Below are 25,026 nucleotides of genomic sequence, written 5' to 3'. Positions count from 1 at the left end.
GAGAAAGGTGGTGGTGGAATTCTTTCCCTTCCGTTTACCCGAAGGAGCATCTCCACCCCTATCATTCAGCCTGGATCCTGAGGCTCTTCACAGAGGGTCTTCTGGTGGTTCCCTCACTGTGAGAAGCGAAGTTGCAGGGAACCAGGCAGAAGGTCTTCTCGGTAGTGGCACCCGCCCTGTGGAACACCCTCCCACCAGATGGCAAGGAGATTAAGAATTACATAACTTTTATAAAACATCTGTATCGGGAAGTTTTTAATATTTGGTGTTTTGTTATGTTTTTTATATGCTGTAAGCTGGGGAAACCCAGCCAGATGGGTGGGTATAAAAATATTTTTAATTATTAAATTATTATTGTTATCTGCTGCCTCAGTCTGCTGTTGTACTTGTACCCTGCTTGTGATCTTCCTGCAGGCATTTGGTTGGCTGTTGTGAGAACAGGATACTGAATGGGATGGGCCTTTAGCCTAATCCAACAGGGTTCTTATTCTTGTTCTTGTTAACCCCACAACACTGAGCTTCATAACTGAGTGGAAATTTGAACCTTGGCCTCTCAGATCCAAGGCTAACACTCTAACCACTGATAGCATCAAAGCCACCAATTTGGGGGACTGCAGCAGAAAAGAAATTGCCCCAAGTATCCTCTTTGGCATGAGTAAGGATGTCAGGGAAGTCTAACAAAAATGGAAACGGGGGAGGAAATTGCTAATGTGTTTTTTTTTTAAAAAAAATCATGTGTCTGGAATGGAAATCAATCCACTGTATACGTTGTTGCTTTCGGTCCACTCAAGATATGCGATTGATTATGCCTCTGTCCATTTGCATTGCATTTCCTTCACATTGAAATGAATGGTGAGGAATATTATAGGACAATGTAATTTATGTAATTAATTATGTAAGTTACGTAATTTCACTACAGCAGACAGTGAGACAAATAACATAGGGTTGGGAGGGGTTGGTGTGAGTTTTTTTTGCGGAAAACAAACTGAGCATATTTGAAATGGTTCCACATACAACGACTGCAAGGCCTCTCTTGCAGATTGTTAATTTTGGGGTGGCTTGTGAATGCAGTCTTTCAGAGAACTTGGCCCCAAATCTGGCACAAACTAGAAGCCAGTGCAGTTAGCAGAGGACTGGTGTTAAATCATCCACAATGTGTATATCAGGCAACAGTCTAGTTGCTCCATTTTGAGGCAGAATGATGCATAGAGAACTTTCTCAGGTGACATTGCTTGGGACAGCAAAGATGGAGCATTGTCATGCTGGTCAGCCATGTCATGCTGGTCAGGATTTTGAGAACATCAGAAAAGCCCTCCAGGATCGTGAAATGCTCACCTAGCAAAGCATCCTCTTCTTACAGTGGCCAATCAGATGCCCTTGGTATGGGAAGCTCACAAGCAGGACTTGAGTGCAACAAAACTCTCCCCATGTATGATTCCCAGAAACTGATGTTCACAGGCCTACTGCCTCTAACAGAAGTTAGTAGTTGTTGAACTTCTCCATGGATCTGACTAATCCTCTTTTCGAGGTCAAAAGAGTTTTAGTTCCCCAAACAGAGTGTACTGAAATATATTCTTTGCTTTTCTTTTTGTTCCATTGTGTCCTTCCCTATCCTTACATTTATGTTAATGAACTCTACATAATTGGATCAGGTCTCAGAACCGACAAGGCTCGTTCTGGAACTTAACTCTTTTTTCCAGCAACAGCACTTTCTCAGTAACACTTTGCAAAATGATATATATCAAATCACCAGTGCATTTAGAATTTAATTTGCTCTATCAGTTGCAATTGTCATGCTACTTAGTTTTGGAGGGGAGGGAAATGTAATTTCCCTGATACTTCATAATTCTTTTACAAGCCTTGGTCCCCCCGCCCCCGGTTTTCTTCACTGAATCTGTTTAAGCAACTGTTGGAGAAAGGGAAGGAGAGCTGTAAGGGTCTTGATCTCCCCCTTTTGAAGCACACATACATATCTATTACCAACAACTGGTCACATTTTAGTGTGACCAAGAGCGAGACTTCAAAATAGGACTAGACTGATAGGAGCATGTCCAAATTCACAATTGCCAGAGTCAATAGGGTAGGGGACAGATTTAGCACTACTGTAATGGTGGCCTCAGGTGCACTTCCTTATTTTTGACTGTATAGATTAATTTCCATGGTGAAAATTATGTATGGCAACATTGCATTAAGGGCAAAATATACTCACAACCTGAGAGTGGGTGGCTTAACCTTCAGCAATAGAGACCCTCATGGAGGGTACAAATGCCTCTTCTCTCTGTGATATGAAGGCTGTGGAGGAAGAGATAATATATTTCCAATGCTTCTGCTCTAAAAAGTAGAATGTGGCTTCAAGGGAAGAGAAGAAAGAATGGACTAACAGAAAGCACTGTTTGTTTCCCTACCAAAGCACAGCTGCTGATGTACATGCACACACTCTCACACACTCACATCTGTTTGTCAGAGATGGGGAACCTCAGAGTCCCTCTATCAGGCCCTTGGAGTTTTTCTAGGAAATAGATGTCTTCTCGGCACTGACATTTTTTATATATATATAAATTTTTATTAAGTTTTCCTTTTACAAATAAATCGTGCAACCATAATTACATATTTACTGTTTTTTGAACTTCCATCGGCACCTCCCTCAATCATCCATTTTTCTTATCTTCCCGCATTTTCTGTATGATATTGCCAGTTTAATATTAACCTTCCATATCTATTTCTTTTTTACAATATTCCTTATATTCTCACAAAGCCTCCTTAAAACCCACTAGCGTTATCTGTTCATCACATATGGTTTTCAGATAATCCGTAAACTTTCCCCAGTCCTCGATGAATTTGTGATCTTTCTGATATCTAATTTTCCCAGTCATTTTATCCAATTCTGCATAGTCCATAAGTTTCATTCTCCACTCATTCAATGTCGGTAGTTCCTCTTGTTTCCATTTTTGGGCCATCAGTATTCTTGCCGCTGTTACTGCATACTGAAAAAGTTTATAATCACTTCTATTTATCTCTCTTCCTGTTATTCCTAGCAGAAAGGCTTCTGGTTTTTTAACAAATGTGTATTTAAACATCTTTTTCAATTCATTGTAAATCATTTCCCAGAAACCCTTTACCTTCTTACATTCCCACCACATATGAAAAAATGAACCTTCTTTTTCTTTACATTTCCAGCACTTATTACATGTCTTATACATTTTTGCCAACTTTACAGGTGTAATGTACCATCTATATACCATTTTCATAACATTCTCCTTTAACGTCGTAGATGCAGTAAATTTCATATTTTCATTCCATACCTTTTCCCAATCCTCCAATTGTATATTATAACCAAAATCTCTGGCCCAGTGTATCATAACCGACTTTATCTCCTCATCCTTTGTTTGCCATTCCAAAAGTATTTTATACATTTTTGACATTATCTTAACATCATTATCAATTATTTCTGTTTGAAATTTCGATTCTTTCTCTGTATATCCCCTCTCTTTAAGGTCCTTTTTGAACCTTTCGTTTACTTGAAGATAGTGTAACCGGCACTGACATTTGTCTTGGGACTTCCGGGTTGGCGCCATTGTTTAATGGCGGATTCCCTCCGAGCTCCGGAGGGAATCGGCTCCGTAGCGTCTGGGTCTGGCCGCTGCGGCGAAGCGGGGACCCTTAAAATCACAGGCGCGGATGCCTGTGAACACAGAGACTCGGCGGGCACCATTTGCGCCCCCCCAATCTGCGACGGAGCCTTTTTAAAGGCTTCGGAACGGAGGCAGGGTGAGGCGTGGTGCTGAGAGTACTCCCTCGCCTACGGAGTGAAGCCGCAAGCCATAGACAGAGAGCGCCAACTTCTTCCAAGATCGACTGGACTCTAAAATATAAACCCGTGAGTAATACGGAGATTGGGACTTTATAAAAAATTTTAATTCTGGATTTGGAACGAGCGGGAAGGGGCTAAAAAGGAAGTCACCCCCCCTCTTTGTAAACAATTTAAAGCAAAGGACTGAGCAGCTAAGGTCGAAAGAATTTGCTTCTTGTTTTTTTTAATGAAAAGATTTCGATTTCACGGTTTTGACACTATAAGAAGATTTACTGGAGGATAAAAAGAACTTGGGGACTGAAATTTTACCCCCCCCCCAGACCCGGGAACGCCCTATGAGAAAGCCTGGTGTATGGAAGATTTTGACAGCTGTCAAGTGAGCTGTTAGTCAGCTAGCTGTCAGCTGGAAAAAGAAAACATTGTTTCTGCTGTTTCTGCTGGTTTATTTGGTACAACTTTGTTAAAAACAAGGAGGGCTGATACAAAATAACTGGACTTTTGGTTTTGAGCTGAAAGGAACATTAAGGAACTAAAATCCCCCTAGAGGGGGAATAAGGACATTACACTACAAAAATGACTGGAGTATGTAAATTCCAAGCAGAACTAGACAGAGTTTTCGTTCTCTTGGGAAACTTGAAAGATGAATACAATGCTTTGTCTACAAACGTATCATTACTACACTGGACAGTAAACAACAGCTTGGAGCCTGATAAGGACTTGAAACAGGAAGCCTATTTAACTGAACAAATAAATGAAACTGAAAGCGTAGAAACGATGGAGCAATGTGTTGTTTTTGAAGAAAATGAAGGAGGAGCAGGAGATTTGCAGGAGTTAAAGGAGAGTTACAACATGAGGCCTGACATGATGACAAAAAAGGATAATAAAAATTGGATGTGGAAAGCCTGGTCTGAATGGGAATCTGGAAAATGGAAAGATCTCCTCGGGAGGAGACCTGAAGACCTGAGGATTACAAATTGGTTGAAGGTGAAAGCTGGAGCTTTGGGGACATTTGGATCTGTAAGAAATCTGAAACAAGAGTTGGAGCACCCCATAGGCTTTGCTTTTAAGTATGGAGGACTGGCTGGAAGCAACATGGATTCTGTTGGGCCGGAGCCCCTCCGAGACTTGGGGCTTAACATTAAGGACCATCAAAGAGACCGGCGGAAAGGAACTGAGAGAGATATAAGGGCCTCGGACGTGAGATCTCCAGGCTAAATAAATAACATAAAGACTGATGGACATTGGTTGGGGTCTGGAACCGGGAAAAGGGTGGGCGGAGGTTGGGAATCCAAAGGGTGTATAAGGATAATTTGTTTTTTATAATTTAGTTAATGGTAAGGAAATTGGGCAAATCGTGGAAGGGAAATGTCGGTCGACTTCAGGAAAAAGGTTTAAGAATAATTAATGGGGTATAAGTATGGATGTGTGTTTTTAATAAGGTAAAATTGGTTTTTTCTTTTTAAATTAATTGAAAATAAGATTGTTAAAAATAAATGGAGGAAATGGAAAAAAGAAGGAAAGTAAAACAATAGTAAGTTAGAATAAATGTATAAGTTAAGGTAAAGAAATAAGTTAAGGACTTGCTGAACTGACAATTTAAATGGGAATACAAGAAGGGGAGGTGTGAGGAGGTCTGAGAAATAAGGTTAAGAACAATAAGTATCAGAAACTTTTATGTGTTTTTATTGTTGTTTAGTTTTGAATATTTTGTATTTTTGTGTTTGTTTTTTTCTCTTTTGTTTTGTTTATTTCTTGTTTTTGTTTGTTGTGTGTTTTTTGAAAATCCTAATAAATATTAAATTAAAAAAAAAAAAAAGACATTTGTCTTGATCTCCCATCTTGACCCCTGCAATGGTTTCCGGTTTCTGCCTGACTCGACATCTTCCTACAATTCAGTCTTGACTAGAGGACCGATGAATTCATATGACAAGACAGTATGTAGCAGGCAAAATACAATAGGTTGATCCGGAACCAGAGAATCAGAGGCCTAGATCTCATGGAAATGGTAGTTGTGTTGGGACTGCACCAGTTCTGACTGCAGGTGGGGAGTCATATAACTCCATACTCCTCCCAACAAAAAGAATAAATTTTTGCATGCAGAAAATTGGTATATATAGGGGGAAAGTTTTAGCATAGCTTTCCCTATGACATGCTGCTCTTCTATAGGATTTTTCTCTTGTGGGGGAGTGCTCAGTCACATAAGCTGTCTACTCGAAGACCAAACGAATACAGCCTGCATGGCAGCTTACCATCTTCCACAAGAGCAAGGCCACTGGGTCTGTCAGTGTCTTCAGGACCTGGGACAGCTCTGAAGGGGCAGACTTTGTTCTAACAACAGCAAAGCCTGACTTAGCCTGACCAAATGTCAAATATTTGATTAGCCTGCCAATAAGCAAGCACTGCTGTAAGGTCAAGCTGTATGGCTCAGGAATGTGTTCCGAACCTGAGTTGTGAGAAGTACATTTTGTCAAACTGGAGCTGATGACTACTCTCTTAAATGCCTGTGTATAAATCCTGTTCTTTGGCAGCATGAGCTATTTAGCTGTATTTTGCACATCAGGTCATGTCTTGCTTGCTAGGGCTCTTTGATGCCAGGGTCCTTTTTTTGTACACTGGTTTGTCAAACAAGAAAAGAGTAAAAAGCATCAACAATGACACCAACTCCTAGGGAGGCAGCAGCCCTTTCAACATGGTGTTAAAGCCTTCATTTTTCATTTGATGGACTACAAGCCAGGGTAGCTTAATGGAAGGGCCATACACAGAAGCAGTATACCCTTAAATAACAGACACTGGAGACAGATGGCAAGTGAATGGCTTTACTTGTGCCCTTCTGGCCACCGTTGGGACTGAATTATGGACTGCTAGATGTATGTTGGTCTGATATATCAATAAGACCTTATATCATTATGACTGATCTCATGTTGACCCATCATGGGTTCCTCTCTTTTGTGATGAATGAAAGATGTTATCCCTTAATAAATGTGGGACCATCTGTATCACAGAAAACTGTCTTAAATCAAATTAGACCAATTGTCTATTCTAACTGTTAGCTAGGACAATGCACCCAATTCAGCCAAAGACTTGATGATCAAACCTAACTGGGCAGAACTGGGTTCCAGCAGAGTCTGGTGGAGAAAGCTCTGGATGGGTCTCACTGGGCCTCCTGAAGCGAGCCCAGGACTGTTAAGGAGTGAGACATTGGGCAAGAAGGAGCTTTAGCTTGCATGGGCCTGTTCCCATCAGTGGAACACATATGTGGAGTCAAACCGATGTAGCTCAATCCTTTGCTCAGGGTGCAGTCCTGCCAGTTGCAGGGAACATTGCTTTGCCATTGTGTACCCTGCAGGGGGAACATGCTTGTGAAACACCACTCGGCAGAATTGATTCTCCTGTTCTCTTTGGGGTGGGCAAGGAGACACAGTATCTCCTTCTCCCACCCTCTCCTGCCCATATGTTTAACTGATTTGGGAATGGATCCAAGTTAGGTCAGGAGGACTGTGTGCAGCTCTCCTGTCAGCTGCTCTCCAAGGTCCTAGCCAGAGGCTTGTCCAACCACCTGCCACCTGCCAGGGTCTTTGAAACTGGATGTTCTTACATGCAGCGCATGTGCTCTGTCACTGAGCTGTGTTCTCTTCCCAAACAGTTATTGCCTTTCTCCTAAAATGTCAACCAATGGCAAAGAGACCCTTTTACATATTGGATCTCAAAGAAGCCAAACTGATTGCTTTCAAGGAAAGAGTTCTTGATAGTGTGCTGTATTGTCCCCCACCCTATCTGCAATTTGATATATATATATATATATATATATATATATATATATATATATATACACACACATACATACATTATTTTAATTCCATATATAGTTAAATTGCTTTTTAATCATAACTATTTATATGCTTTATCCATGTGTGCTTTATTTGAATTTACTTTAATTTTTTGTGAGCTACCTTGAGTCCCAGTTCTGGGGAAAAGGTGGGGTATGAATAAATAACAACGATGCCGTCAATTTATGCTATCCCACTTATTTACTTTAGGATGTGATACATCACTGCCCCATGACATTTAGGCTTTATCCAAATTTTGTGCCAGGGAAAACTGAACTGTGCATCCTCTAAAATTATGCAAATGGAGAATATTTGCATGATTTCTTATTTTTGCTCCTTACAGGAAAGGACAGAGATATTCAGAGTTTTGAAACCATGTCCCCAGGTATCTTACTGAGGAACCTCATTGTCTTCTGAGACTTGAGCAGACATCCCTTGTACACATTTGAACGTATCTGCTCAGCCATAGGGACTAGTACCTTGGGGAAATGAAAATAGAGGTTCTAAGGAAGCTGAATTTTCAACCTAGTGTCACATTCTGAGGTTTTCCCACACTCCCATGGAAGTACCTTATTTATTTAGGCAATTTCTATACTGCTATACCATTTGGTATATAAAAATAGATCTCTTTGAGGGTTGTTGTTGTTGTTGATACAATCAAGCAGTATTTAAATTTTATGAAATAAAAATAAATAAGCTGTGTACAGAAAATGAAAGCACCAACAGACAGCTTAAACAACAAATGTTACAAAAAATATATATACACAGTTACTGTTTCAAATGTTGAATTTATTAGTAAGATATAGACCAACTCCTTCCAATTATCCACACTTACCCTTTGTTCTACTATTTCCAGGCAGAGGTCCATGTCTGAATGTCCCCATGCCCCAATTTCCCCCATGAAAACCTGCTCTTTAAGCTGAATTGGAGTAAACATCAATTCTGGTTTTCCGTGGATTGACATTTGCTCCGATTGAGCTTTAAAGAGTGGGTTTTTGCGAGGGGAAACTCTGGCCGTTTGGACACAGAGTTTGGAATTGTGGTCTGTGCCTGGAAAGAGTGGAGGAAAGGTAAGTGTGGCTAAGCCTTCAGACTCCTGTCTATTTCTCAGGACATTCCCCATCCACCTTGTCTCTCACCCAGGGCCTAAACAAACTCACAGCTCACCCACAAAAGCTCACAAAGAAGAGAGTTCCTGGAACCTGTTGGAACCTGCCTAGACTCTCACTTGTTGCTCATGGACAGGCATCAAGGGGACTGGAGAGTCCTCAGGCTGCCCACAGCTTTGCTCCCTTTAGCAGTTAAGTGTACTCTCTGCACCCAGTTCCAGGTGTATCAGGCATGGCAAGTTTCCCTGGAGGTCCTAAGGATGACAAATAGGCCACTCCCTCCAGTCCCAGTTCTTTCACTGGCATCTTCCCAACTTCTCCTCCTCCAGCTGCCTAGCCACACAGCCATGCATATTAACTGCAAAGCCAAGGAGCCTGCTCTGATCGCCACATCTCCATTCTACTCCCTTCCCTCTTTCATGCTTCTTATGTACCGCAGAATCAGTGCATCTGCCCCGATCTGCAAGAGTAGGCAGTTCAGATAAGCACAGCACAATAAAAACCGGGTTGGGTTTTATGATGGGTTTTAGACCTGGCAATAACTTTTTCCTCTTCTATTTGTGTATCTCTCCCACTGCACACAAACGCGCACCCTTTTTAGGCAATTAAAGATCTGTGGTGGGATGCACGTCAGATACCTCACGAATAGAGTGCGGGCATAAAAAAAGCTTTCTGAAAGGCGAAAGGAGAAAAATAAATGAGCTCCACGGAGTATGTGAGCCATCCATTTTGTTATGACAATATGATTTACAAGGATACACTTTTATTTAAATAAGTGACGCTTCTTTTAAAAGCATTTTTGATATTCCCTGACACAAATATGAAAAAAGAGATTACAGAAATAGCATGGCATGGATACAAACTGCGTTCCAACCAGCAGGAGGTAGGATTTAGTGTTTGCCTGTTTCCTTATGCCGTGCCAAGCTGCCTAATCGAAGCAGATGCTTCAGTGCAATTTTTAGCAGAAAAATTCAGAGAGGCAGAATCTCTAGGCTGGGACCTAGGAGTGCTCTGCTTCCCCCTTATGAATAAAAAGACAATAAAACAAGTGGCACAGGGCACCATAAAGACTGAAAACTTCATGCATCAGACTTTGTGGACTAGAGCCATTTTATCACATGCTCAAAGTCTGTCTATCCTCAGTTGCATTGAGGGAGAAATTCGATTCAGTTTGTAGTCAAAGGCAAACTTATCTAATTCACATTTTCTGAAACAATGTGCAAACCAAAAGACAGCCATTCTTTGAAAATTCACATTTCTCCAAATTTTGCATTGCAATTCTCCAGCCAAGTAATGTGTGCACAAAATGCACGCACATGGATAATGTATACATAAAGCACATGTGTTTGTGTAAATGCATTATATTAGGGGGAAGTTGCTTTGCAAAAATGTGTATATTAGGCAAATATTCATACAAAAGTGTGTATATTAGGAGAAATTAGCACCAAAATGCTGACGTATTTTCATGGCAAGTTGTTTTTTTTATTATTATAAAAAAATACTTTTAAAGAAAAACATAGAACATGAAAGTGAAACATTTCAATCAGTACAAAACGATTTACAAAGCATAAAACAAGATCAAGGATTGTTACTAATAAATAAGCTACTATTATGTAAACAATTGGAAGAATGGAGTGGAGAAATAAAACCTATCTTGCTAACAATTTCAAATTAATAAGCAGCTTCCTTGCAGATTCCTAGAAATTGCCATTTCCAAACTGATGTAGAAATATGGAGAACCAAATTTAAGATGGCAAAAACGAGAAACTGAAATATACTGAAATTGATTTTTCTACCCTCCTTTGAGGCAGAGTAAGGCAAGTGCTTCAGGTGGCAGATGCTGGGGCAGGGGCAGTAGTGATATGTCAGGTTTCCCACTTGATAGCACAGTAAGCATAGGTAATTAAAAAGGAGGATTTACTGCAAAAACAAACAGATAGCTTCGGATGGCTCTAACAAAGCCTCTGGCATCATTACTCAAGATGCCCCTTCTGAAGACTCCTTCCGACGTTGACAGAAGATATTGAACTTACGATCTTTACGTCTCTTGTTTTGCTTTTTATCTAGCTGCCCTCCCATTCACAGACTTTTCAGACTGAGTGGATCAGCTCCAAACTCTTTCTTTTCTGATAGGGTGTCTCTGAGTTTGTCCGTGCCTATCTGTGCTTCCTGTGAGCTTTGACTGTGTTCTAGCCTGCTCTCAGCTACTGCCTTATCAGTCTGCCCATCAAGGTCAGGAAGAGCTGAAGTCTGCAGCTGTCTGCTCTCCCCTGCCTGACTAACATCTAAGCCTCTCTGTTCCTGGCTGCTTTCTGCAGTTGGCTGCAAACCTTCACTTGGAGCTGGCTCATTCCTGACATGATATCACCTCACCATTTCTCCTGAGCCCCCTGGCTGTGGCCTTCTAGGGGACAGAGGTTTATGTGCTACACGGAATGTTCTGCCACCCCATAACTAACCTTCTGCCTTCACGTGTGGATGACACTATTCCATTGCCAGTATTGAAATAGGATTCAACAGCCAATGTCTTTGGGGTGTTAGTGAATCTTTTCCATTTCTGGCAGCAAAATGCCTTCAGCCAACCCTGATCTATCACTCTTATCTATCCATAGGTATGTAGAGAGCAAAATCAGTAAGCAGAGTGGGGTCAAATGGTCATGAATTGTAAGCAATACGGTCTATGACATTCATGTACAAAACTCAAATGTGTGCCAGATATACTTAGTGGTAATTCAAAACATTGGCAGTGGGGGTGGGGGGCAAGCTATCACAATTTTCCCCACCTTTCCTATGACATGATGGAGAGTGAGAAAGTAAACTTCAGAGTTCTAAGCTCATAGAATCAAACTCACTGAAAAATTCTAGACATTCTCAAAGAATTTCTCCATACCGGATGGGATTCCATCTGTGCCGACTTGTCTGCTGAGAGCCACTGTATGTCTGAAATGAAAGAAATGAGTTACACCAAACCAATAATCGGATGTGGACTTCAAATGGTGTGTGTGTTTGTTTGTGTGTGCGTGAGAGAGAGAGGGAGGGAGGGAGGGAGGGAGGGAGGGGGAGACAGACAGACAGACAGAGAGGAGGAGGAGGGGCACAGCTCACATACTTTTCTATAATAGTGCCTCTGTTTGCTGAGGTTATTAATTTTATTACTTTGAATTACTGTCACTCTTGGTCCTTAGAGTGTTTAAGGCAAGTTCTAACTCCCCTACTCTCTTAAATATAAAAAGCATAGACATTAACACTGAAAAGAAAGCACATGTCGTCCAAAACAACATGATTAATTCTCAAGAAGTAAATGCCAGCCCACCCAAAGGGATTTGGGGAACGCACCGGCTGTCCCGTTTTGCAGCAAGAAGTCTGGAATCCTGCACTTTTACCATTTTAAAATTAGATTGCTTTATGCTGATTAGACATATGTTTGCAAATTGAATATGATTGCATCTTCAATATTGGCTCGCTAGGTGGGGACAGAGGCCATTCACTCCATGTTTACTACAGATATCTTGCCACTCATTCTGCTACCATCTGTGCTAGGGATGCTGTAGAATTCCAGGTCTTTGGGATATTAGAGCTCCTGGGCATAGGAAAAATACTTTGGTGCTGTCTCCTAACACAGCATTTAGCACAAGACACAGGAGCAGTGTGGCTTCCATTGGTAGACTCCTCTGGTTAAGAAAATATCAGCACAGGACTGGGAATTCTAATCTGATGCAACCATGAAAAGAGGGTGGTCTTTATTCTGGATCAGTTAACCTAGAACAAGTTTGTCTCTGGTTCCATCCATCATTGGGTCTTCCCACTGCTACCACGCAGCTCTCAGAACACTACCCCCAAGGGGATGTGGTCCCTAAGAGCTGCTCACCTCTGCTTTATAAAGAGAAAATGTAGCTGTTGTCAGCATGCAACAATCCTCATATAATTAGAATGCCTCTTAGGAATGAACCAAAAAGGAACCCAAGTAACTGTTGGGAGTCTGAAATTATTACACAACAGCCCCCCTGTTAAGTACATAAGAAGAGGATGCTGGATCAGACCAGTGGCCCGTCTAACCCAGAATCCTGTTCTCAACAGTGGTCAACCAGATGCTCGGGGGATTTCCACAAGCAGGACCTGAGTGCAACAGCACTTTATCATGGAGCCAGTGTGGTGTAGTGGTTAAGAGTGGTAGACTCGTAATCTGGTGAACCGGGTTTGATTCCCCGCTCTTCCACCTGCAGCTGCTGGGTGACCTTGGGCCAGTCACACTTCTCTGAAGTCTCTCAGCCCCACTCACCTCACAGAGTGTTTGTTGTGGGGGAGGAAGGGAAAGGAGAATGTTAGCCGCTTTGAGACTCCTTCGGGTAGTGATAAAGCGGGATATCAAATCCAAACTCTTCTTCTTATCGTCCTATGGTTTTACAGCAACTGGTATTCAGAGGCATGATGCCTCTAGCAGTGGAGGTAGAACATAGGCCTTCAGAAATACTGGCCATTTGTAGCCTTATCCTCTATGAATGCCTCATCCTCTTTTAAAGCCATCCAACTTGGCAGCCATCACTGTCTCTCGTGGAAGCAGTTTCCATCATTTATGTAACTTTTTTTGTTGTTTACTTCAACGAAAAGCATTTGTTCATGTACTTAGACCAGACTCCTATAGGTAGGACCTAGGAGTAAGTTCCATTCAACTCAGTGGGATATACTTCTCAGTAAACACATGCAGAGTTGCACAAGTCCCTTTCTCCATTGTAATCAATCAAAGTATATGGAGACCAGTTCCCCATGGGTCAGTTCCATCTGCTAGTATCAGAAGTCAGGTAGGGTGGTGGTGGGAATTTATAATCCCATCCAAATCAATAGAGCTTACTTCAGAAGGAAAGGGCCATAGCCCAGCAATAGGGTATCTTCTTTGAACACAGAAGGTTCTAGGTTGAACCCGTAGCCATCACCAGGTAAGGCTGATAACGTCTCTGCCTAGAATCCTGGAGAGTCGCTGTTAGGCATTGTAGACAGTATTGAGCTAGATGGTTTCAGGCAGCTTCCTCTGAGTCAGAGGAAATATGCTTAGGGATGGAGCATTCATGGGAAATATACCCATGAATATAAGCAAAGCTTACCCTCAATCTAGAAATGCAGTTTGACCCTTAGGTGCTCCTATGCATATATGTATATTGTGATACCACTGCTCAGACACTGAAACATCCATTGTGGTGCCTGCAGGTGCCAGTGTGCCTATTGCATGGCACTCTCTAAAGGCCTTAGTAAAAAAATTCCACAAACATCCACAATGCATGAGGGATCTCAGATGGAAGTGTCCAGGAGCTGCCATCTAATTGCCCCATAATACTCTGGAGTTAGGGGACGCGGGTGGCGCTGTGGACTTGCTGATCAGAAGGTTGGAGGTTCGACTCCCCGCCACGGGGTGAGCTCCCGTTGCTTGGTCCCTGCTCCTGCCAACCTAGCAGTTCGAAAGCACGTCAAAGTGCAAGAAGATAAATAGGTACTGCTCCAGCAGGAAGGTAAGCGCGTTTCCGTGCGCTGCTCTGGTTCGCCAGAAGTGGCTTAGTCATGCTGGCCACATGACCCGGAAGCTGTACGCCGGCTCCCTTGGCCAATAAAGTGAGATGAGCGCCGCAACCCCAGAGTCGGCCACGACTGTACGTAATGGTCAGGGGTCCCTTTACCTTTTTACTCCGGAGTTGATGCCATATTGGTGGCATTGTAGGAAATTAAATTGGTGGTGGAAACCCACCTGCCTGGCACTCAGCAGAGAGATGCTGCTGCCTATGACTGGGTAAGTCCACCAGGGGAACTTGTGGACACAGGATGGGGCCCAGCAGAAAGTACTGTCCTGAACCTCTCCATTCTACTGGCCTCCTGAAAAGATTTGCACCCTCTGCTATCTTTGTCCTTTAAGAGTCTTTTGACCCTTACTCTAATGAAGGAAAGCAGTTGGGAACCTGGATTGAGCCACCTTCCCATCATGCAGCACACCACTCAGACCATGCAAAAGCAGGTAGTTGTGTTCTTTCTCATGTAGCGCTCAGTTGAAGAAATGGGCTCCTCCATTCCCCTCTCTGCCTGCCTTTCATATCCTAGGTTCTGCCTCAATTCTGCAAAAGCAATTTCTCCCATTCACCCATGCTAGGCTCCATTTTCAAAACACGCCACAGGGAGGTCAGTGATCAGCGTAAAATACTTAAGAGGATCCCAAATTGCCTCCTGCCTCAGAACAAATTCAGGCTTTGAAGTAGATATCATGGCAACGGCTCATGATGGATATCCCTGCCCTCGCGACTCCAATCTAACACCGCCTGCATTTACTGGGGTGACATCAGCGTTAGGAAATGACAACAGCGTTGCAAACAGGGAGGGAGGGAAGAAAGGAAGGAGGGGAGGATGAGGGAATGATACTGCGGGCAACCCTCTGTTCTCAGTCATAACAATGTTGGAAGTTGAATTACTGGTGCTTTCCCATACCAAGATCCAGGCTGAGATACTCCAGAAAGATGGTTACTTGCAATAGTTGATCAATTTAAGAGCGTAGGAAGAGCCCTGCTAAATCAGACCAAAGGCCCATCTAGATCAGCATTCTGTTCTCCCAGATGTTAACCAGATGGTTCTGGAAACCCCACGAGAAGGGTAAGAGCTCAACAGCCTGCTCTCCTGTTTATGATCCCCAGCAACTGGTAATCGGAGGCAATTCTGAACTACAGAGCCAGTGTGGTGTAGTGGTTAAGAGCGGTGGACTCGTAATCTGGTGAACTGGGTTCGCGTCTCCACTCCTCCACATGCAGCTGCTGGGTGACCTTGGGCCAGTCACACTTCTCTGAAGTCTCTCAGCCCCACTCACCTCACAGAGTGTTTGTTGTGGGGGAGGAAGGGAAAGGAGAATGTTAGTCACTTTGAGACTCCTTCAGGTAGTGATAAAGTGGGATATCAAATCCAAACTCCTCTTCTTCTCTTCTACAGTGGTACCTCAGTTTAAGAACAGTCCTGCTTAAGAACAATTCGGTTTACAAACTCCAGAAAACCAGAAATAGTGTCTTAGTTTGAGAACTTAACCTCAGTCTAAGAATGGAATCCAAACAGTGGAAGGGCACTCGCAGTGGGAGGCCACATTAGGAATGGATTAAGTTCGTAAACTGAGGTACCACTGTAGCTGGACTGATTTAGCCTGAGGCAGTTTCCTTTGCCCATCTAGTCCAGCATCCTGTTCTCACAGTGGTCTGGGGAAACCCAGCCAGATGGGTGGGGTATAAATAATAAATTACTATTATATTATTATGGTCAACCAGATGCCCCAATGGGAAGCCCGTGAGCAAGACCTGAGTGCATACTGCTTCCAACAGTGGAGGTGGAACATAGCCTTCATGGCTAGCAGCCATTGATAGACTTATTCTCCATGAATTGTTAAATCTTGCAGAGTTTAACTATGGAAGAATGCAGTTTCCTATGCGTTAAATCAGCCCTTGCCATGCTGCTTCATAAGAAAAGCCCTGCTGGATAGACTGAAGGCTCATGTATTCCAGCATCCTCTTCTCCCAGTGGCCAATTAGATGTCTTTGGGAAGCTCACATGAAGGATTTGAGGGCAACAGCACTCTCCCAACATGTGGTTCCCAGCAACTGGTATACAGGGGCATTCTGCCTCCAGTAGTAGAGTATAGCCTTTGTGGATAGTGGCTATTCATAGCCTCCTTCATGAGGGGTGGGTCAGTTGGAACCCACCCCTTCCTTTTTTCTTTTTCTTTTAATGAAGGGGATGATGAGGCAGTGGGAAGTTTGGGACTGCACAGATGCACTGCCAGAGCCAATATGGTGTTCTCATACACGAGTCCTTCTCTGCTGCCGCCAGGAAGCTTTTGCTGTGGCTATTGTCCACCAGGTGGGCCAGCTATTCCTGGGCTTACCAAACACAACTTTGCTTACCTTCCTGAACCCATCCCTTTCTAAGGGTTCGGTACAGGTAAGAAAAGTCCAGAAAGAAACACACAAAACAGGCAAACAGAACGACAACTGAAACATGTCCCAATGATCATTATCCCATCATGAGAACTTTGATCCAGTTTCCATAATCCAGTACTTGATTCACATATCCTGAAACTGTGCATGAACCAAAGCACAGCCATCATTTGAAATTTGCACTTCTCTGCATTTTGCAATGTGGTTCTCCAGCCAAAATGAATGGGAGATTAAATATACTGCTTTAGCTGTGTATGCTAGTTCTGTGTGCACTGTGAATGCAGAATTGAATCCCACCCCTTGCTCATCAGCTGACATCACCCTGTGCCATCAGCTGCTTCACAGGTAGGTGCGGTTTGGCTCCTGGACCAAACTGCACCCTCTAGTGGACCAAGATTGCCCCTCAGGGTGCAGGATCCCTGCCCTTCAACTAGATCAGCCCCAAACTCGGCCCTCCAGTTGTTTTGGGACTACAACTCCCACCACCCATAGCTAACAGGACCAGTGGTCAGGGATGATGGGAATTGTAGTCCCAAAACATCTGGAGGGCTGAGTTTGGGGGTGCCTGAGCTAGATGGACCAGAAGTCTGACATGGTATAAGGCAGCTTTCTGTGTCCCTGTCCATCATGCCACACTTAGTTCTCAAAGCACATCCAGCAAACTTCTCTAAGACATGAAATGGACTGTGGCCTGGGCATCACATGTCTGTGTCTGGGTCTTTTCTCTTTATGGCCCAATCCCTTCCAAGAATCTCTCATTTAAAAGGTGAGTGCATTCCAATAACACTGCCACACACACAGGCACACAAAAGAGGTTGCCAGGCAACGCGGCTCATGAAACAACCCCACCAGGATATGAAAGTACTGAGCAAGGCAGTTCATGGGCAAAGCAATTTAACGTTCGTAATGTTCCCTTTTGCCGTGTGCAACAATAACAATGCCTGCATGTATAATATATAGTTGCAAAATCCAAAAGAATCATTGCAGACTGTCAGGACCCTCGTTGCCTTTATCCAGAAACTGTTTCTGTGCACAGGGAGTTTGGAAGCGGTTGGGAAGGAGGGACAAAGGACGGAAGGAAGAAAAGGTGGTTGAAAAGGAGGGTGCAAAACAGAGCCAGTGAGGGTTGTGGCTGGGAGGGTTGTGGCCTTGAGGGAATTCAAAGGGCCACATAAGGAGGCAAGGAGGGATGCATAACTGAGGTCCTCTACTCCTGGTGTAGAATATCAGGAGATGGAGCACAGCTCAGTGGTAAAGTGCATGCTTTTCCTTCCATTAAGAAGGTCCCAGCTTCAATCTCTCTCACACACAAAAAAAGATTGGGTAGGCGGTGATGGGAGAGACCGCCTGTCTGAAACCCTGGAAAACCACAGGCCACATGACTTGAAGACTGCAAGTCCCATCATCACCAGCTGGTGTGGCTGGCGTTCGGGGATGATGGAAGTTGTAGTTTGAGAAATATGTAAGTATAAAGATACCTGCCTACGTCTGTAAGAATTGGCTCATAGAATCCCCATTCCCAGTTAACGAAGGGGAACAAATTTGTTCAGTTCACATTTTCCTGTAGACTTACCAATTTTGCATTTGCTAAACTAGCAAGTGAACCAAAACGCAGCTACCTTTCAAAATCGTGAAGCTCTAAATTTTGTTATGCAGATTGCCAACCGGAGAGATTGCACAAAACGGCATATATTTGTGAAAAATAATATGCAAAGCTATATCGTATTAGGAAAGATTGGTTGCAGAAATGCTTACATTGGGCAGCATTGTCATATGAAAATGCATAATTTTGGGGAAATGCACATGGAATGTGCCTTCCTGAAAAGAAAGCATTGCACATTGATGCGGAAATAGGGGGGAATGGAAGTTACTGCTGGAAAAATGAGAAACCAAGAAAAACAAAAACGACAGATTCATCCATCCCTACTAATCTGCACTGTCTCTCTCAATCAGCTAGGATAGACATTAGGAGATTTGCCAGAACACCCTCCCTTGTGATTTTCGAGGCATTTCCTCCAAACCTCCACTTTTCCGGGCAAATGGCAGCCTGCAGCTTGTTTGCAGTGTTAAAAATTCTGCACTTGTTGATACTTTTTGTCTCTCAAAACTGTGAACATTTCTTTTCTGTTTCTACTCCAGTTTGCAGTAAACACATACAAACCATGACACCAACCCTCATTCACCTCTTCCTGGCTGACGTCTGCCAGCAGTTCGGCATTATATTCTGGGCATGTCAGAACGTAATGCAGTGTAACAAGATGTGATATGTTGGATGAGACTTTATGTAGCGGAAAAAGGTTCCTGCGCTTTCCCCCTTTTTATTATTTACATTCCCAGAGAAGGTTATGTGCCACATGAGGTTTCTGCAGAGATAAATAGCTAACCTGAGCTGGCTGGCAGCTTCCCCAGAATCCAATAAGGACTCTTCTCAAAATGGTCACCTAACGCTTTGAAAGAGCTGGCCTTCGAACACAGCCTTGAAGGACCTCGGCCCAGTAAGAGACCTTGTACAAGTTCCATGCAATATGCCTTGGGAAGACATTTGCATTGTTTAGGCAGCTATGAATTAGGGTACTGCAGAGGCAATTCTGACTTGGGTTGTCTCATTATTTGAGGTCATGATGAATCAGTAATACCATTTGAATGGCTAGTTCAGGCATGTATCTGAGCATCATATGTTTGCTGAGATAGCTCAGTCAGGAGAGCATGAGACTCTTAAACTTTGGGTTGTGGATTTGAGCCCCACATTGGGCAAAAGATTCCTGCATTGCAGAGGGTTGGACTAGATGACTCTGGTAGTCTCTTCCAACTCTACAATTCTTTGATTACGGTACAGAAGAGATGAGTGTGTTTTCACGATTCTGATCCTTTTCCCCATCCCAGGGGGAGCTCACCAAAGCATTACTTAGGGATAGGAGAGAAATTTATTTTGTATGCTATGTGCAGTGGACCACTAACCCAATCTGACTCTCCCAGACTTGCTTGCAACTCCTTAGTCTGACAACACACCTCTCTGGATTGTGCAATACAGTTTTGGTGTACAAAAAATGCACCTGAAAAAATGTATATTTTATTTAAAATACCGTATTTTTCGCCCCATAGGACGCACCGGCCCATAGGACGCACCAAGTTTTTTTGGGGGGAAATAAAGAAATTTTTTTTTATTTCCCCCCCAGGGAACCCTCCCCGCTGTCCCCAGAGCTTGTGGGGCTGGCGGCGGGGAGAAGCACACTTCTCCCCACCGCCCGCCTGCAGACCAGGTCTGGGGACAGCGGGAAGACGCGCTGTGCCTCCCCGCTGTCCCCGGAGCTTGCGGGGCTGGCGGCCGGGAGAAGCGCTCTTCTCCCCTCCGCCCGCCTGCAGACCAGGTCCGGGGACAGCGGGAAGACGTGCTGCGCCTCCCCGCTGTCCCCGGACCTTTCGGGGCTGGCGGCGGGGAGAAGCGCTCTTCTCTCCGCCGCCCACCTGCAGACCAGGTCCGGGGACAGCGGGAAGATGCGCTGCGCCTCCCCACTGTCCCCGGAGCTTGCGGGGCAGGCAGAGGGGAGAAGCGCTCTTCTCCCCGCCGCCCGCCTGCAGACCAGGTCCGGGGACAGCGGGAAGACCCGCTGCGCCTCCCCGCTGTCCCCAGAGGTTGCGGGGCTGGCGGCAGGGAGAAGCACGCGTCTCCCCGCCGTCAGCCTCCAAACCACATCGGGAGACAGCGGGATGGCGGCGTTCCGCCTCCCCGCTGTCCCCCGACCTTGTGGGGCTGGCGCTGCGGCTCTCCTGAAGCCTGCATTCGCCCCATAGGACGCACACACATTTCCCCTTCATTTTTGGAGGGGAAAAAGTGCGTCCTATAGGGCAAAAAATACGGTATGTTTGCAAAAGCATGTGTGTCTTGCTGATAAACGCATTGAAAAGCATGTTTGTTACATTAAAAACTGCGCATGAAAAGCATATAATAGGATGGAATGGCATGCAAGGGGGTGGAACAGGATGGAACAGACTAATGTGCCAGTGAGAATGAAATGGAGTGGCAGGGATAGGAGAGCCATTAATTTCAGTTTGCATTTTAATGCAAACTTACTCAGTTCACACCTTCTGAAACAACATGTGAAATAAAGCCCAGCCATCCTTAGAAATTTGCATTTATCTGAATTTTGCGATGCAGATCTCTAACAAATGTTTACAAAAATGCATACAATAGTTAAAAGTGTGCATAAAAATACATATACATAGAAATTATTTATATTGGGGGAAATTGCTTGCGTACAAAAATGGGTTTATTAGGATAACTTCATGCTAAAATGCTGGATAATTTTCAGGAGGGTTTTTTTAACAAAAAAGAAATCACAGATTGCTGCAGAATTGGGGGGAACTGAATTTAAGATTGGAAAAATGAGAAACAAAGAGCACTGAAATTGACAGACCCTTCCATCCCTACCTCTGATCAAGAAGAAGAAGGCATCTACAAGCAGGAATAAGGCATCTCAATTAACATGCTGTGCTCCCCTCCCTCCCCACCCCTCTGAAAACAGATAAGGATTGTTAAGGCTTCAGTCATCAATTTTATTTTTTAAGGCAGCATGTTGTATTTGGCTCAGTGCTATTTACAGCTGTTGTCCATTAGGGGCCCTCAGGAGTCCAATTCCAAGCCACAAATGCAGAATCCCATAAGTTTCGCTCAGCAATGAGACCAGAGAGCAGTTCTAAATCATGGTGAGGGGGAGAAGACGAGAGAGGGAGGGGGCAGCCAATGAAATTGCTGGGAAATAAGAAATATGATGCATATGACTCAGGAGCAGGCATTTGTACTGTCTGTTGCTTCAAGCATAACACAGACTATATAGGAGACTGGGGGTAACCAATATGGTGCCCTCCAGATTTTGTTGAACTACAACTCCCATCAGCCCTGGCCAGAAAGGTCAATAGTCAGGGATGAGGAGAGATGTAACACAGTCTCCTCCAGTTGTTGAACTGCAGCTCCCATTATCCCCGACCAGCACGGCAAATCGGCATCTGAAATAGAGAGGTCAGGCTTGTGGAACATCTAGCCAAAGGTAGCTGATCAATCATATATTGTTAAATGCTGCTGAGCAACCCCATTGGGAAAGGCCTTCCAAATAGGGGGCGAATCTAGCAACTCAATGACAAAGCAATGACAAACCTAGACAGCACCTTAAAAAGGAGAGACATCACCTTGCCAACAAAGGTCCATATAGTTAAAGCTATGGTTTTCCCAGTAGTGATGTATGGAAGTGAGAGCTGGACCATAAAGAAGGCTGATCGTTGAAGAATTGATGCTTTTGAATTATGGTGCTGGAGGAGACTCTTGAGAGTCCGACGGACTGCAAGAAGATCAAACCTATCCATTCTTAAGGAAATCAGCCCTGAGTGCACACTGGAAAGATAGATCCTGAAGCTGAGGCTCCAGTACTTTGGCCACCTCATGAGAAGAGAAGACTCCCTGGAAAAGACCCTGATGTTGGGAAGGATGGAAGGCACAAGGAGAAGGGGACGGCAGAGGATGAGATGGTTGGACAGTGTTCTCGAAGCTACTAACATGAGTTTGACCAAACTGCAGGAAGCAGTGGAAGACAGGAGTGCCTGGCGTGCTCTGGTCATGACTAAACGACTAAACAACAACAACTAGCAACTCATGCAGAAACACCCAGTGAGTGCAAACTCTCCAGGCTTTGACAGATGAAGAGAGGTGCATGGTTCATATCAAGACCCCTTGGACATGCTTCCATTTCCTATATGCTGGATTCATCTGTTCTGCAATCGTCCCGCACCGTTATAGACTATTTTGCCTCTGGCAAACATGTGGTCCTAGGAGGGGAATGTGACCCTTGAGCTGAAAACTGATTCTCCACCCTTGCGTGAGATGATTCTACAATCCATGGATGACAGTGAGATACACAGTAGCACCACGGCGTGACATAAAGGCAGCTTCTGCAACAGCGCTCTTGCTTTCGACTCTTCTTAAAAGAGAGAAGTGTCGTTCCTACTTCGTCCTTCCCTTGGGGCCTCTTCCGAATCCAAACTCCACGAAGCAACTGAATGTAACTTTACATTTTTCTGAAGTGATCTGGTTGAGCATGACAAAACAGTCTCAGAACCAGCGTGGTGCCATCAATTGTTGTTTCCCCACCCAAGAAAAAAAAAGCGAGGGAACGATCTCTCATTGAGTGTCACACCAAATCATATAATTGTCAGATGGGTTGCCAGCTAGGGATCAAGATTGTCAATGCTCATCATTCTCAGAAAGAAGATATTTCATTCTCCTTCCACTTTTACTGGCAAACTTTGAAAGGGACTCGGAATCAGAAGTGGCTGTTCATTACTCGAACAAGCGAGTGCCTGGAATTGTGTTTGCAGCTGTGAGTAATGGTGTTTAAATTGAGACAGCGGATATGGGCCAGCACACACATTAATTTCTTTGTAAGGGGCCACATGTGCCGAAGTCTCACTGCTCCTGTAGTGGCCTCTGATAGCCAGTACAAGGGGCTGTACTTGGAGACCCCTCTTCTGGGCTGTGCTTTGCCCCCACTCTCATCAAGCACTCATCAAGCTCTCATTACCACTCTCATTACCTAGTAGCTTTTCCTTGTTAGAGATAATAGAGAAGGCTGGATCTAAGTAAGCAGTGAAAGGAATTAGGTAATAATAATAATAATTTTATTATTATTTATATCCCCCCCTCCGCAGCTGAAGCGGAGCTCAGAGTGGCTAACAACAGTAAAAGTAATGCAGCATTCCAAAATCTAAAATCTAAAAGGTAGTGTACCACTTCAAACTTGAGTTGGAGTAGCAACATTTTTGCATGCTCGCCTAGGTCAAAGAAGCCAGCGGACCTCACCGCAAGCAGAAAACTGGAATCACAGGGGGTGTTTGGTTTCATTGCTGCGGATTTTACTGTTTTCACTTCTGTTCATCAAGTTTCTTTAAAAAAATATATTATAAATTTTTAAACCTGCGATTTCTTTCAATTATTTGTATTGTAATTTAATCTGCTTTGAATATTGCTTTTATTGAAAGGTGGACATATAATTTAAAATGCTTAGAAAGTTAAGTTGACTTTAAGCTGATCTTTTAAAATATTTTAACCTTTGTATGTTTTAAAGTAGGGCTGTAAATTTTCCCTGATTTTCTTGATTTATTTTTTTGTATACTATAACGAACTGGTGTATAAATTTTATGAACTAACACACACACACACACACACACACACACACACACGGTACATTTCCCCTGGCTGCACTAGTTCAGGGGTGAGGAATCTATGACCCACCTGATGTTATTGGACTACAACTCCCACCAGCCCCAACCAGCATGGGTCAGGGATGGTGGGAGTTGGAATCCAACAACATCCAGGGAGCCAAAGATCCCCACAGCAGCACATGCATTTGCAGTTTTCTTTCCTTGCAGGTTTTTTGGTGGGCTTTTTAAAATATGGGGGAACATTGGAAATGCTACTTCCCACCTGTATAGTCTCCAGCTGGTACAATCCATTCTACAATCCCAGAACATGACCACATCATTCTACTGCAGATGTACTAGTACATGCGAGACCCAAATCACAGCATGGCCTGTTTTTTGCCCTTGCTTTTTCTGGTGGATGGTATGGATGGTACTTTCCCCCCTTTCTCAGCTGCAGGCTAGAATAGAGAGAGAATAAAGAATACAGCTGGTATGTTGTCAAATGTGATGCAAAGCCAAAATTGGTTGGAAGGCCTTGATTGTCTGCCAACGTCTGTCTGTAGTGGCTGTCAGAAATGATGACCACTACAGGCATATGTGTTTTTGCTACATGTTTGTTTAACCTGACAGAGTAATGGAGAAAGCAGCTCTGGGTGTCAAAGCCAGTGGTTCCTCCATTTCCTCCCTCCAACCACTTGAAAATTGCTGAGTGTTTTGGCAGACCAGTTAACAATTTTTCTGCCTGTTGTAGCAATTGCAATGTTCTGTGCTAGATGCTGTATGGTTTTTAGTTGTATTTGTATTGCTTCATTTATCTCTTGTATTTTATTTTATGGTATTTCAATTTGAATTCCATAGACATGCTGTGGACATGAACAGTGGACCACTGGTGCTCCAAAACAGAAAGCACTGTTCTTTTTCCACCCAGAAGAAAAGTCTCATGGGAAAGTCTCATGGTGCATTTAGTGCCATTTTAGAATATAAAGCTCCCATGAGGTTATTGGGACAGCTATACAGTCGTACCTTGGAACTCGAACAGAATCCATATTCTGGAAGTCCATTTGACTTCCAAAACATTCCGAAATCAAAGCGCGGCTTCTGATTGGCTGCAGGAAGCTCCCGCAGACAATTGGAAGCCATGGAAG

The 25,026-nt window shown here is 43.7% G+C and overlaps 1 protein-coding gene across 1 annotated transcript in view; it reads left to right on the top strand.

The window, feature by feature from the left end:
- AGBL1 (AGBL carboxypeptidase 1) overlaps positions 1-25,026 on the top strand; it is a 414,373-nt gene that overhangs the window by 127,138 nt on the left and 262,209 nt on the right. The gene's annotated exons all lie outside the window — the stretch shown is intronic.

Source organism: Podarcis raffonei, chromosome 14, assembly GCF_027172205.1.
Source record: "Podarcis raffonei isolate rPodRaf1 chromosome 14, rPodRaf1.pri, whole genome shotgun sequence".
Lineage (NCBI taxonomy): Eukaryota > Metazoa > Chordata > Lepidosauria > Squamata > Lacertidae > Podarcis > Podarcis raffonei.
The sequence above is the reverse complement of the archived record's forward strand: the minus strand, read 5'-3'. Positions and strand labels throughout refer to the sequence as shown.